General features: G+C 34.8%; 1 protein-coding gene across 1 annotated transcript in view; it reads right to left on the bottom strand.

Annotated features, from left to right (window-relative positions):
• Positions 1-3,790, bottom strand: part of LOC142345714 (uncharacterized) — a 65,097-nt gene extending 61,307 nt beyond the window's left edge. Inside the window, exon 1 of the mRNA XM_075397983.1 lies at positions 3,310-3,790. The gene's annotated coding sequence lies outside the window, so the exon portion shown is untranslated. The remainder of the gene's footprint in view (positions 1-3,309) is intronic.
• Between the last annotated feature and the right edge of the window lie 11,061 nt (positions 3,791-14,851).

Genomic DNA, 14,851 nt, shown 5'->3' with positions numbered 1-14,851 from the left:
GCGACCATTGACGAATGTTTCTAGCGATATAAACGATCCACTCCCTTTAACGCCAAATCATTTCCTTTTGGGTAGACCTTCAATCAATCTCCCTTCAGGAGTCTTCTCTCAAAGCAAAGTAGCAGTTACTAAATCTTGGAAAACATCACAAATTCTAGCCCAACATTTTTGGAACCGATTTATTAGAGAGTATCTCCCTAACCAGCAGAAACGCTCTGAATGGCATAAAGTAAATCAGAATTTAAAAGTTCACGACTTAGTCTGGATTTTGGAAGATTTCACACCTCGTGGTCTCTGGCCTCTAGCAAAGGTAATTGAAGTGTATCCAGGCTCGGATAAAGTAGTTCGGTCAGTCAAAATAAAGACTGCATACGGTGAAAAGATCCGCCCCGTTCTCAAGCTAAGTAAAATTTCTGAAGAGTAAATTACATTCACATTCAACGGACAAATTCACATCATTTTAGCACTCAGCTTCCATAAATTCCTCCTGCAGAAATCTACACTATCGTTAATGTGCAGTCACATCACTTACTTGTCGATCAACATACGATTTAAAAAGTCCAGTACGTTAAAAGGTCCGTCACTCTTGAGTGGTTATAGTTAAGTACAGGTAGGTACAAGCCGCAACAGGTAGAAATCTCGTTTTTTTGCGCTGTGTAGAAAGTTGCTACACCGCAGCAACCTCCGCTTTAGCCTTTTCCCCTTGTGTCGCAATTTTTGGGTATTACAATTTTTTGCCTTTACCCGCTCCGTCAGTTGGAAACGCCGATTTTGAAAATCATTTGCTTTGTTATCTCTTGTAACCATCTTTTTCTTCCCTCAGTTATTTTATCGGAATTATTTATTGGCTACAAAGTTTTTACCTAACAAAGAATCGTCTTTACGGAAGCCGACTATTCTTTGCAACCCTGCAAATGGGGCCGGCGATGTCATCAACATTGATGCCCAGTGGATTATTTGCCATATGTGCGCTATTTACCATCTGTGCCCGATACTGATTCGACATGGTCAAGAAAAGTCATGCAAGTATTCAGCCATAACAACATCAGAAATCGTGAAGAACAGTCAATTTAACAAAAACTAGGAACTGGAAACTGATTAATTTATACTAAACCAAGGTAATCCTTTATTAATTCAAAAATCAAAAAAATCTCACAAAGTTCCTAAGGCGGCCAACGTAACAGACGCATTGCAGAAAGCTATTATAAAAAGACATCTTCATACTTCTGAAAAAGAAAAACCAAAGAATTAAAGTAGAAAAAAATAACTTGCATTATTTAGCCTTGCATCATTAGTTTATTTAATTGCGTGGGCCATCTTTTAATCAAAATGAAACATATCAAACTGATCTCAATAGCTGAACACATGGATTAATTTGGCAAAAAAGTCAAAATATTGTTAGAACTGATGAAAAAAAATTTCCCTGAATTTCAAACAATTAACGCCAAAAAATAATTTAGAATCAATAACAAAAATAAATTGGAGAAAATCACAGAAAAGGTGCTTCGTGTAAACCAAACCAACAACAAAAGCAACAATTTACACCAAATAGGACACAAAAACGCCAAAATTGGTTTGTTATTACAAATTGACAAGGCATTACGTCAACATATGAGGAAAACAATTCATGATTTAATAAGAAGGCGTTAACATATAGACTAATTTAAAAAAGACTCTTCCAAGAACCATAATTTATGAAAAAGTAAAAAAAAAAGTTTTAAAAAATGGACATATGAGCCAATTTTGCGCTTAGAACACATCACGAGACTCTCAAAAATGCATTGAAAACAATTTCAGGCCTCAAAGCAGCTTCGATCTTAAAATATGCTTAAAAGAAGCGTAATGACAAAACGAACTCGGCCAAAAATATACGAAAAAACAAACGGCTAAAAACGGTTCTCAAGATGCAATATTCTCTCAAAAAAATTGTTTCAACATCAAAAGTCATTCACTCAACTCATTGTATGAACAAAAAAATATCAATCGCTTAGCACAAATTAGTTCACATGGCAATTTTACACGGTTTCGCTTTTATTACTCTTTCACTAAAATTGGTGATTTGATAATAATTTCAATGAGTTAAATTTAGACCAGAAAACAATGTTAGCGGAACCTTACAATAATTCCAACCAAAAACCTTTTAATGTGCTTCTATGTAACTCCTCTTGTATTAGCTTTTTAAATCTAAAATCCGTTTCTCTAATTTTCTACATTAACTTATGATCAACGTACAAGAGACAAAAGGTTGTCTGAAGAAAATCGACACCATTAAAAAGACTTGCCATTAATTGCGTGACGAATTTGGAACACAAAATTACAATGTCTTGATAACACCAAATAGTATTAATGAGTATTATCATTGAGCACATTTAGACAAATTCAAAGCAGCAATTGAGTGATCAGAATATAAATTTGCTTAATTCAGAACCACTTTTTAGTTTTTTTTTTTTGAAACATGTAAATTACTCAGACTATAACCCTAAGGTTAGATATCTACATGCTCTAAAATGTTAAATAAATTAATCAGCATTGTCCTTAATATAGTAATTTTCAAATTGTGGCTGTTCGTTTTTATAGGTAAAAATAGGATTTGAAGGCTCCTTGAAATAGGATTTGAAGGCTCTTTGTAAAAATGCTAAAAGGTGTCAAAATGGTGAGAATGAAAAAAAATTCGACAAAAAACTTATCTACAGCCTTGAGTGCTGGAAAAATACTAAAATTTTCATAACAACATTTGCGTCACAGTGAAGTTGAAGAAAACGCTATATCAAATCTCGACAAAATCCCGGCTCGCGATCGCAAGCTGGACAACTACTTTCCCCGCTCAATACCTTTGTGAAGCAAATTTGTGGCGTGATAGCGGACTGATAAGGTGTGATTCACACGCCAATGCTTGAGTGTTGAATTCCCCGCCTCTGTGAAGCTGTCTGCTTTACGATGAGCTCTAACTTTACCATATCTTAGTATGCCACTACACCATTAAGAATTTATCGTGGGAATGATTAGAAATTCGTCTTGACAATGTTTTCAGATATATTGGAAATCAGATGTCAGGGCATATATCATATAATGTTAGTATGGGAAGCGCCAAGCACTGTATCGTCGAACTTTCTAGAAAATTTAGAAAAATGCCCAGCCAGATTTTACTCCCAGGCTTTCAAAAAAGATAACCTTGGCTTTCAAAAAGGCAACCTCGGAATAACGCAATCAACAATAAAGAGAACTTACACCTTTCCCAATAATATCACTTCCACTTGAAGACAAAAGATAATCGTTTCAATTGGACACTTCAAATTCAAACGTAACAACTTACCTTTGCAGCCGTCAAAACAAAGCGGTAAGCTGTAGCCACAATATCGTGTATTCAATCTCTAATCGCGGATGAAAATCAACGAGAATAGAGTGAAAGCCTCAAATTAACCAAACAATAAAAGATAGATGCCTAATACAGACACGTGAACAAAGCAGGAGCTGTAACTCAGGGTGGGTAGAACTAGCAACTCATTAGTGCGAGACAGAATAAAGCTTGCTGATCAACAATTCTGGAAGACTAGGTTTTTGTGAAAGGATAATATGGCTTAAAAAGCTGAGCCCTATCTCCCTAGCAGTGGTGTTAGGGGACTTGATAAAAGCCTTCCTTTGTTGACGCCGTCTCGCGTTGAGTAGGGAAAGGGGAAAAGTGAGTGAAATGAAGGAAACAAAAAGGTATTTGTTCAAAACAAACGCACCGTGAACAAATTTCAAACAACGCACTGCAAGGAGAATCATTTGAGAGCACGTTCACTTCACCGAAAAATGTATTTTGAAAACAATACATTTAGATTACGCGAAGATATAGATAAAAAAGTCAATACGTTGAAATCTTCAAGGATAAGACTTCATGGATAGCAATGGAAGATTTTATTGGGCACATTGCAATTCAATAAACTCAAAAATAGGAACCAACTTTCAAATCTTCTGAAATTTTTGAATTAAAATTATAACGATGAAAATACTATTGGTTCAGATGTTTCGTTAAATTATAAAAATTGGCATCGTAAACAGAGAGTCAATGAAACAGCGAGAAATTTCAATGGAACTCTTGGCGATGGAATGAAAAGGAGGAGAGGCGGGAGGGAATCTGGAGGAGGTTAGAGTTTTTGTCGTGTCGCCGGTGGGGGGGGGACTCTGGGCCTGAAAGTGAACGTGTAAAAAATGGCACGTTCACATACTTTTGGTCAAGATAACGGGAGACTATTGATTTCTCCTGCCATTATTTTTGTTTTCTTCGTCTTTTCGTTCTGTTTTGAGACATTGGCTAGTAATACGTGTGATAAAAATGAGCAAAAAAAGGAAGAGCGTTACTTAACCGTAAACAATACCACTTGGCATAATTACGCACAATTTGCCTACTTAGCAGAGGCGATGCAAGAAAACAAAAGGAAATTCATTCAATGAGGAAAAAGTGTGCATTAAAATTAAATTATCAACTGCAGGAACATGCAAGACCTCACGGTCACCATTACTTGCATCGACAAACTGCAGGTAGCAAATTATATGGTCAAAAAAGACCTCTTAACTTAACTGAATTTATATATTCACCTTTCAGATCTCTTACCATTTGGTCAGCTGTCCAGATCATTTCTCCTCTTCGCCCTTCTCTACTGTGCATTATAATAGTTACTTCTCTAATAGATACTCCTCTACTTATAATTAATTCTCTACTGATCGCATTATGATAACAGTTGGTCTTAAAATTGTGATCTATAGTATTTGAGGAATCTATTACCGGGCTCTTATGTGAAACCTTTCAAAATCTGTGCCACAGTGAGCTACAATCGTTCCCGGGTTAGGGTGACAAAGTGAACCGACAAGAAGATAAAAATCAATTTTGGTTATCAACTCCTTCGCTCTGATTCAAATTTATAATCATGCGGTATTGCGTTCAATAATACAAAAACTAATGGAGAACTTTGAAATAATAATTAATTAAACAAGGCAGTCAAAGCATGATTTCAAAGCTCAAACGGGTATTTTGCAAATCAATTTTTTCTTAACAGATTGGCAGCTTACACGACTTTTGATTTAAAAAGAAAAGATCTGATTTACTGAACAAAAAAATAAGAACTGAGTTACCAACTGCAATTAACTTCTGGAGAAAACAAACTCAATTGTCAAGAAAAAGGTTAGGAGAAAACACATCCATACATAACATATCAGTTTCTGCAATCTATCCACCAATCTGACAAAAAATCTTCAGAAAAAAATGGAGAAGCAATTGTCGAGGGGCCCGGTCATACAAATTGTTGGCTATCTTTTATCCTTGCAAAGAGAAGAGCTAAATATCGGTTACATAAGTACTGGAATAAGTACCATTAAAAGATAAAGGACTGACTTAAGAGAGTATATACAGCATTTATGTATATACTGCTTGCTAAGATGTATAACTAGTTACTTAAAAAAAACCGACTTCATAGTTAAATTATGTACGTCGGAAACAAAATATCAAAACCATGCAGTATCAATTTGAAACACTTCGTGCCCCGCCGTCAACTGATTGTATATTATGTTACTAATGTCGTTCCTATCATCCAATATGGTGCCTTAATTTACTGAGGTCTCAGCTACTCTTCTCTGAAATTCTTATACCTTTCCCAGAAAGCGGAATGACAGAAAGACTGATAGTTGCCAAGACATTTTTAACATCGGTTTACGAAATACATATATCTGAACAGCTTAAATTTGTTTTAAAGGCTATCAAAAAACAGCACATACAAACGTTTTGTAATAACTTATTTGATTTGAAAAATTGTTGGGTGCGTAATATTGTATCTAATCTGCAATTGCTTGTCTCAAAACACAAATACAAAGACGCTGAATCACACTACGTTGTGCTAAATTGTACAATAAACTGGAACAAGGCGGCTCGGTAATGTGCAATGGCACATAAGGTTCCGACCCCGCCCATCCACAATTTTGGCATAATTGTCTACCAAATGAGGAACAGATAGAAAAACCCAAAAATTCTTTTTTGCGAATCCCAAAAAAGCCCAAGTCTTTTTCAAAAAATTCTGTATGAACGATAAGATAACCTCCAAAACAAATAACTCAGTTGAGTAAAAATTAATGCATTAGATTGCTGTAATATGTCAATATTAAGAAAGCGAGTCAAAACGAACAGCAAAATCAAACAACAACAAACATTAATTACATCAAAAAATTTATGTTCCTCTTAAAAACTAAATTTAATAACAAAGTCAACATACCGTCAGATAAACTTGAAACTAAACAAATCCATTAAAAGGTTTGGTAACAATTATACAAAAAAGAACAAAAACAGAAAAGTAAAAAAAATTAACTTATTTTTTTGAAACAATTAACTTCAAAGTAATAAATACCATTAGGAATAAATTAATATTACCACAAATTTGCGATTACCACTGCTTCTATAGAAGGGCATTAGGACCTGACCTTATTCATTTGTTAGAGCGGCTAAAAAGAACAACAAAGAACAAACAAAATTTCAATTGAAACTTGCCAGAAAACGCTGTCAAAACCGTCAAGCCAAATTTTGGCACTCAAAATATATTTGATTGCGCCTTCTTCAAACAGCTATAATATAGTACGTGGCCATTCATTAGTAAGACTAGGTAACAAGTAGACAAAAAAGCGAAGTGGTAAAGTATGTAATACTTTTAATTTTTTTTTCGAAACAAAATTACATTCAATGTCATGAAAGGCATTAATTACAAAAAGAGCTATTTAAATATCGCCGTTTTTCCATGAAAAGGAAACCCTCGAGACCTGTAATTATCCAGAATATTTCTTGCATCTACAAAAAGAACGTCAAATATGACAAAAATCAAATTAATTTAATTTTTTTTTGTGAAAAAGCGGTGTCGAAGCCAGTAAGGTCATAACAAAATCTTTAAAAAAAAAGATTTTGGGACACCAATCCCTTTTATTCCCTTGACACCCATAATGTCATATTTGACCTGTAATCAACTAACGAGATTAGGTAACAAAAAGAAACATAAAAAGAACAAAATTGCGAAAATAAAAAAGTTTTTTTTTTAATTTTGGAAAACGATGGGTTTGAAAGTCATAAAAGCCATCAGCTATCTGCTAATATCAGAATATCGGTTTTTCTATTCTTCCATGAAAAGCCAATGAAAGCTATCACTATACAGGAAATTTCATACGACCGAAACGACAAAGTATAAATGACAGTTAAGACAAAATTAAAAAACTCAATTGATTTCTTCAAGAAAGAGGCGTCGAGCCCATTAAAACGATGATTTATATCTTTCAGGATTTTAATATGTTCAATTGTGCTTTAATTTGAATGCTAATAAGGTGACATGAGAACTGTCAATAATGTGATAATGTGACAAAATTAGAAAACGTGAAAAACTGGCAAATATCAAAACAAACAAAAATCTAAAATCTTGTAGTGTCAAAGCCAGAAAACAATAAATTCAGGCTTAAAACTGCAACCGAGAATAAATTTTAACTCAGTAGAAAGAAGAAGCAGTCTTTTTCTGCTGACACTAAGCTGGAAGTTGACAAATTAAGAAAAAAAATAGAGGAAAATTAATTAAGCCATTATTTATTGAAAAGTCATGTATTTTTAAAAAAGAAACGACCATAAACTTTCAATTAAAAAACTAAATACATTAGCCTGGAGCTGTTTAGCAAGCGAATTGGTTGGACCTATCACTCCTGAGCTTTGATTTGATATGTTCTGTTCTTTATTATTAAAAATAAGTCTTTTTTTTTAAAAAAAAAGACCGACTGATTACAACCCGATTTTTTTTGGATTGTAACAGTCCAAGAATGGCCCAAAACTACCCCTGTTAATACTTATTGTCCGTTAAGAACAACTGATTTTTCGAATGTTGTAGATATAGATAATTTCTGAGTTGAAACTGAGTTAAATTTTGCATTTTTGATAATCAACGAGTAAAGTTAGCAAAAAACGGCAAAGTTTTAACTACAAGGCACTCTCTGCGGACTATGAAGTAGAAATAGACCCCTCTGAGTCTACAAAGATTGTATGAGTGTTGTTTGGGGGTGTACTGTAGGCAAATTTAATCAAAGTGGACTAAAGTAGCTTATTTCGTGCTGTTGTTGATGAAAAAGGCTAAATTTTGAAATGTTTATCCAGATTTTTTGACCAAAAAATTAAATCAAAACGATCAAAAATGCTTGTTCGTCTTCGAAAATAAAATCAACGACACTATTCTTAAAAATTATAACAAATTTTAACAAAATTGACGAAAATTTAGGCAAAAATTCCGGAAAATGTGAATAAAAACAACGTGAATTCACTCTTCTTTTCTCAGAAGTTTAAGCCTCGATAACTCCCTGTAGAAAACGAAAATTAAAAAAATCTTTTGAATTCCATATTCTACGCTGGACGAGCTTTCTAATGATACCAGTCTCAACTCTCTACGATGAATATATCGAGCGGCGAAAATTCACGGAACAAAAAAAAACCCAGTTGAGTATATAGTTCCTCCCCCCTCAAGAGGGTCGGAACAAATAATAAGAACTATTCATTCAGGGCTTGAAAAGGCATCAAAAAATGAAATAAATTCATTCTGCCAATGAGTCAAATCTTATTTGGTAGGTAACGAGCAGCTTCCAAAGTTAATTTCCCATTATCAATTCAAATTGATACTTTCGTTGACACATGTTTTTGCAATAGCACGTTTTTGTTTAAGAGATAGCGAAATAAACTCTTTCTAGAGCCTTTTTTAAAAAGAACGCCACCATTCTCCGAATAACTGGCAGTTTAGTAGCGAAACAGCGACGAATTTAACTCCAGAACCTGTAGCAGGCCTTATACCCAGTTGTGTTCCCACCGTTTTCGGATCTTAGGTACCCAAGGATTTTTCTAACGTTTCAAAATTGAAGTTATCAAATTGTCAACAGCAGATCACATTTTAGCACCCACACACTTCTAACAACAGTTCACGTTTTGAGAGCAATTCCTGAAAATATTTGAAACTTACTTTAGGGTTGAATTCCACAGCGGTCAAACCAGATATGCACAAAAAAATTAAAAACCAAACGTTAAAAAGGAAAATTCCCTTTGTCAAAAATAACATACAGATAAAATTTTCATGACAAAATGCGAATTGTTTTCATTTCTTTTACTCCATGGAATTGGTACGCATCTGCACCTAGGCGCACCTGTACAGACGCAACTGTAAAGCCAAATTTAACGGACTGCAACGAATAACTATTTTTCCTTCTAACATTCAATAAAACTGGTCATTTTAATTTTTAATGCAGATTAAAAATTTTATGAGAAAAGTTCAAATTTTTGATAGAATGAGATGAATTGTACTTCCTGGCCACAAACACATTGCGCCAGCAAGTTATAATATATTTCGACAACCTTTCGAATTTGAGCTGATTTTCCAATAATAACTCTTGAATACTCCTTAAAATACTCTTCTAAGAAGACTTCGACAGCTGACGCCTCCCTCGCTTTTCAAAACATGATTAAATGGAGACATTGACAACAAAAATATGAAAATCCTGTCCGCTGAGTTATTAGAGAAATTTGATTTCAAAGCAGATTATGAGCTCCTCAATGGCAATGTATGCACTGCCAACAACTAAACAAACAGCAACTCGGTATATAGGTAAAAATACAAAACGGAAAACTACACTTTCCAATATCCAAGTATGTTTGATCGAAAGAGCATTGGCTTCTAAAGTTTTTTCATAGACTGCTGTTTATTTATAATAGCTGTAATGTTCACATTTATTGCAAATCTGTATAAAAGATCCACGTTTCATTAGATAAAGATATTTTGTAAATGAACAATTTTAGCGTCTTAATGCATCTCTCCTCGGCTTAACTCATAAAATTAACTTGAACTAAAATTATGATTCCAAGAACTATTTCAACAATTAGATTTTACGCAGACATCTCAAACGATATTCGTGGAGTCATGCAATCCTCATAATTTCTTAAATTGAATCTACAGAACATTTTTCTCAGCAGTCTTTGTCCTCTGTTAATAACGACTGACTACATGCAGAAATCAACATTTTGGGAAAACAAGAATACATCTATTGAGTTCCATAATTTAAAATAATTTTAGAGTGAATTTTTGAAATATAGTCAATTAGTACAATGTGACGTCATCATTCGGGAACATGATTTATTTTCTCTAAGGTGGCCGATACATTTACTATCGACGACAGCTCAGTATCTCCTAAAATCTTCGCTGCCGTCATCAATTTCGCCGCTTCAATTACTGCGCTTTGTGATCAATGCTTCGAAAAGAGTTTATAGTTTTTCATGGATAAAGATTTATTCTAAATTTAATTCCATTTCGAACAAATTCTTGATCAAAGTCAAGAACAGAATCTTGATTTCGAGGAAACCATCTTGTATTCGACTATAACAAGTTGAGTTCAAAGGCCAATTCGGTGTTTCAATTTGCAATTCGGTGTTTCAATTAACTTTGTACTGATAAACATCAAAGTCTTACTTAAATAATTCAATGCACTACTCAACAATGTAAATTGAATTGAAATAGAAAGAGGTCGTCGCAAACATTCCCCACGACCTATTTACATTTCCTTCCTCCCTTTCCGGTTGTTCAACCTGTCCTCAGCCTCGCTATGCACCACTAAGCACCCCTCTCCAATCTTCCCGAATAACCGCACCTATTTCCTGCCGTTTAGAACCGACATCACATATTCCTACTACTATTATTCTTCCTGACCATGGGCCAATTTATAAAACTAACTAAAAAAAGACCAAATTCAAATAAATCAAAGAAGAATAAAATTTCACGTGAAGAGAAATAATTCAACTGTAAATACACAATAAAAGTAAGGCTTAAACTACAAGGAACGTGAACGATTGGCATATTTATTGTGAAAATATCTGAATATCTTAATAATGGTCATGGATTGTTCAGGCGTTCAGAAACTGACACAAAGACTGAAATTCATCAAAAATGTCATTTTTTGGGGGGAAAATTCTCTAGACACGAAACATGCCTATTGAGCTACAGTTTAAAATTATCATTACTGACATCATTATGCGATTTCTGCTAAATGAGATCGGTGTGGTAGTCTCGCATACTAAAATGTTCCCTTTGATTCAAAAGGAGGAAAGACCAGAAATGGTCCAGGAAGATCAGGTGTGACCAAGCTAGCAAGGGTCTAATTTCCTCCATTCTCCCTCCTCCTCAGGCGGTAACCATCGTGTGTGGGAGGCATCAACTGTGTTCATGACCGGGTCAATTTGATTAGGACAGACAGGATAATCACAGTGAGGGACTTAATTGAATAGTGCCACGGGCACATTACCCATCAGCAGGGAGCAACCAGCAAATGGTCCATTCAATTGTCCATTATATTTAGGTTAATGCTTCGTGCCTTAATCTTGTGCAAAGGGAAATTTGACAATAAAACATTGCGGCAAACACTGCGCTAACTTTAACTGACAAAAATTCATACTTTCGACGAAACGAATTTTGCATTTGGATTTTGCTCGAGTTTGAATTTTTGCATACGAAATGCCGACCACCCATAATTCGGAGCCAAAATGATCTAATACGAGGACATACAAATCTTGGGACAAAATTTGCCTTAGACGTCGAATTCGAAAGTGCCGAATTCGAAAGTGCTGAAGGCTTTCAAGGAAATTTTCATGTTCACAAGCAGCTAAGCATTTAAGCGATTCAGTTGTCAGCTAAGCCTCCCTTGCTGGCTGTACGAACTACGCTTGAATGGACTCAATACTTCAACGCCAAAAACTCAGTAAACCACAAGGAACTCAAATTGCAATGCGCTCAACAATGAAAAAGTCTGAAACAATCAATACTCTGAATGTCAAAGGTTTTATTATCTATACTAAATTGACGATAAGATAACAATAACGATAATTAATAACGATAATAGGTTTTTTTTTATCTATATAAATGGACGATAAGATAGCATGATCCTTGAAAAACAATAAACTGTAAACTTGCAAAGAGTCCCTGAGAGCGGAAGGGAAACGAGATAAATTATTCAGAAAACAATTTGAGACGGAAAAAGAAATTCATACTTGTAGCTCAGGAAAATTTGTTTTTCAGTGATGCAAGCGAAACATGATAACGTAAAGAGTGATCCTACCCGATTGAGTGATCCCAAAAAAAACTTCATAGTCCAGTAAGAGAGCAAATAGATATTTAATGTTCAACAAGTTGGTTTGCAACTTACGTACATCAATTTTGCTATAAAAAAGTTTGTAAATTGAGAGATCAACACCAGTGAAAGAAATAACAGCAACAAATGGCCCAACGATGATTTTATTAGATAAACTACTGGGCTCAGTGCTGGTCCTTGCCGAATCCACGCTTTAAGTAAAACTTGAACAATTAGCCCAATTGTTGTAATAACTTAATAAATAGTTTCAGCGATGAGCCAGCGAGGTCATGCTGTCCATTGTTGGAGCTAGGAGCCTTAATGCTGCATTGAAATCGCCATCCGATAATATCAAAAGGAAATCATTTTTTACTACACGTGGATTGAGTCTGAACAGATATGCAAGCAACAAGATGAAAAATCTTAACTAGCTATTCGAAAACGGATATCTGCAAAGGCGGAACGTGGTGTTGCTGCACAACAGTACTGGCAACTCTATATCAGCGCACAAAAGTAGTAATAATTCGCCAATGACATGCCAACAACTTCTGCAGAGAATCTGCAAAAGAACAAGCAGCAGGAAGATAACATCAAAACTGTATTGTCCCAAATTTATAAATAAAGTTTAACATATTTGATAAAATCTGCGCTAAGAGTATACTGATTATTATTGTCAAAATATCATCAAACAGGAAACGCAATTGGTTCACCGAGGAAATCTTAAAAATGCACTCCGCAACCATCTTGCAATAAAATATTCTGTGAAAAATTTAACCCCCGAAAAGAGGGAAATCTAGAAAATGACCATCAAAAAAAGGAAAAAAAAGCAAGGGCAACAAAAAAGTAAAAACAAGATGATTCACACATTGTTTGTTTTGCCGTTTTGTGTGCAGTAATAATGTGTGCTTAATAGCTTTTGAGGCTTTTGTGCCATGGAGCGGTCGATAAATTGTCTGGTGATTGTTGTGCTCAGAAGAAAGAGTAACAGGGGCAAATTACGATTAAGATAAGAGATTGAGTGAACTGATTCAGTTCCAAAAGAAAAACCCCTGCGTTTTGATATCTGGTCGGTAGCTATTTTTGGCTTAAGTTCCTTGGAAGGGCCAATGTTTTTTCTGCCTTGTCGCGATTGCTGCTATAAAAATTGTTTCTCACCTCCCTTCAGTCTTTTAATCGTTGAGGTTTTGCTTATTCTACATTTGTAATCTTTTGTATTAGCAGGCATAAGATGCCAGAAAACGAAAACTTTGTTTCGAGACAACGATTGAGGAGACTGCATATATTGAGCGGAAGGCAGCGATGCCCAACTTACGCTATCATGGGCTCACACTTATAATCCAGCAAAAAACGGATTTTATTGTACTGAGCCGGGTTGAGGAGTCGTTGAATAAATCTGATAAGATCAATTCGAATGAAGATCAAACATTAGAAGATCAATTCAGAGTGCAAACGACCATTGCAAATTAATTAAGGACAATGGATTTGAATAGGCGACCATAGGTCCAACGCGTTTAGGAACATCAAGTTGTTCCTGACATTTACCAACACTTAAAACAATTCTTGTGACAATAATTTAGAACGTCAAAGCTTTACCGACCATTTTCTTGTTCTGTTTAAATGGAAGGTCAGTGTGACTGATAGCCCGAAACCAGAACACTTTATTAGAGACTGTTCGCCTATCAAGGATGCTGCCAAAGAGTTGAGATACTTTGACAAGAACTAATAGTGAAATATTCGAAGACATTTTAAATTATTGCAACGTCAACGAAGAGTTATATCTATTCAACAGAGTTAGACAACGGATAGATTTGCACATGTCACATCATAATTAAACGACCTACAAAATTAAGACGCCTTAATTGTTCACAAGTTTTTAAAAAAAATTGCAAACAAAACCTAACAGCGATCATGGGCTGTGGAAAAATTAAACTGCACTTCTGAAGGTGACTAAAGAAATTCTATAAGTATCAACTTATAGCGTGTATATGGGACTTCCGATGTACTTACAAGATGCTAAACAACTATTGTGGAAAATCTTTGACCGACAATATTCCGACAATTTACTGCCTTGAATTCAAAAAAACTCACCAGGCTCCGAGTTTGCACAGAGGTTAAATCAGTTTTTCACCTCAAAAGGCACTATACTCTTAAACAATACGTCAGAAATTTTCCAAACATGTTTTATGGAGGCCATTCGTTCTTCACTACTGCAAAGTACTCCTATTAGGGAAGTCTGATCAATTACAGACAAATTTGAGAATAAGGTTTCTACAGGTGACAACTACGTAAGTAATATTCTTCCAAAAAAAGTTTCAGAAGTTGCTCCAATCTTGATTAACAGATCCCTTAAAAAGCGAATGTTTCTGAGTGAGCGGAAGAAAGACAAAGTAGTCCCAATACAATATCAAGGATAAAAAAATGAAGAAACTATTTACATGCCAATATCTTTGTTAATAGTTTGGAGTAAGATGATTGAAAGCCATGTTCAATCGACTCTACAATTATTTTAAAAAATTCAAATATTCTCTCCTCTAAACAATACGATATTAGGAGCCAACAGTACAGTAGACGCTTTAGATTATTTCACTGAGAAAAAACAAAAAACAATCCGTATGGTCTTCGATCTGAAAAAAGCATTCGACAACACTGAAAAAAAGCATTGGACAATTGGAAATAATTCGTGCTCAGTTATGCTTCTTCGGTTAAT

Source organism: Convolutriloba macropyga, chromosome 9 (genome assembly GCF_964194025.1).
Source record: "Convolutriloba macropyga chromosome 9, txConMacr16.3, whole genome shotgun sequence".
Lineage (NCBI taxonomy): Eukaryota > Metazoa > Xenacoelomorpha > Acoela > Convolutidae > Convolutriloba > Convolutriloba macropyga.
The sequence above is the reverse complement of the archived record's forward strand: the minus strand, read 5'-3'. Positions and strand labels throughout refer to the sequence as shown.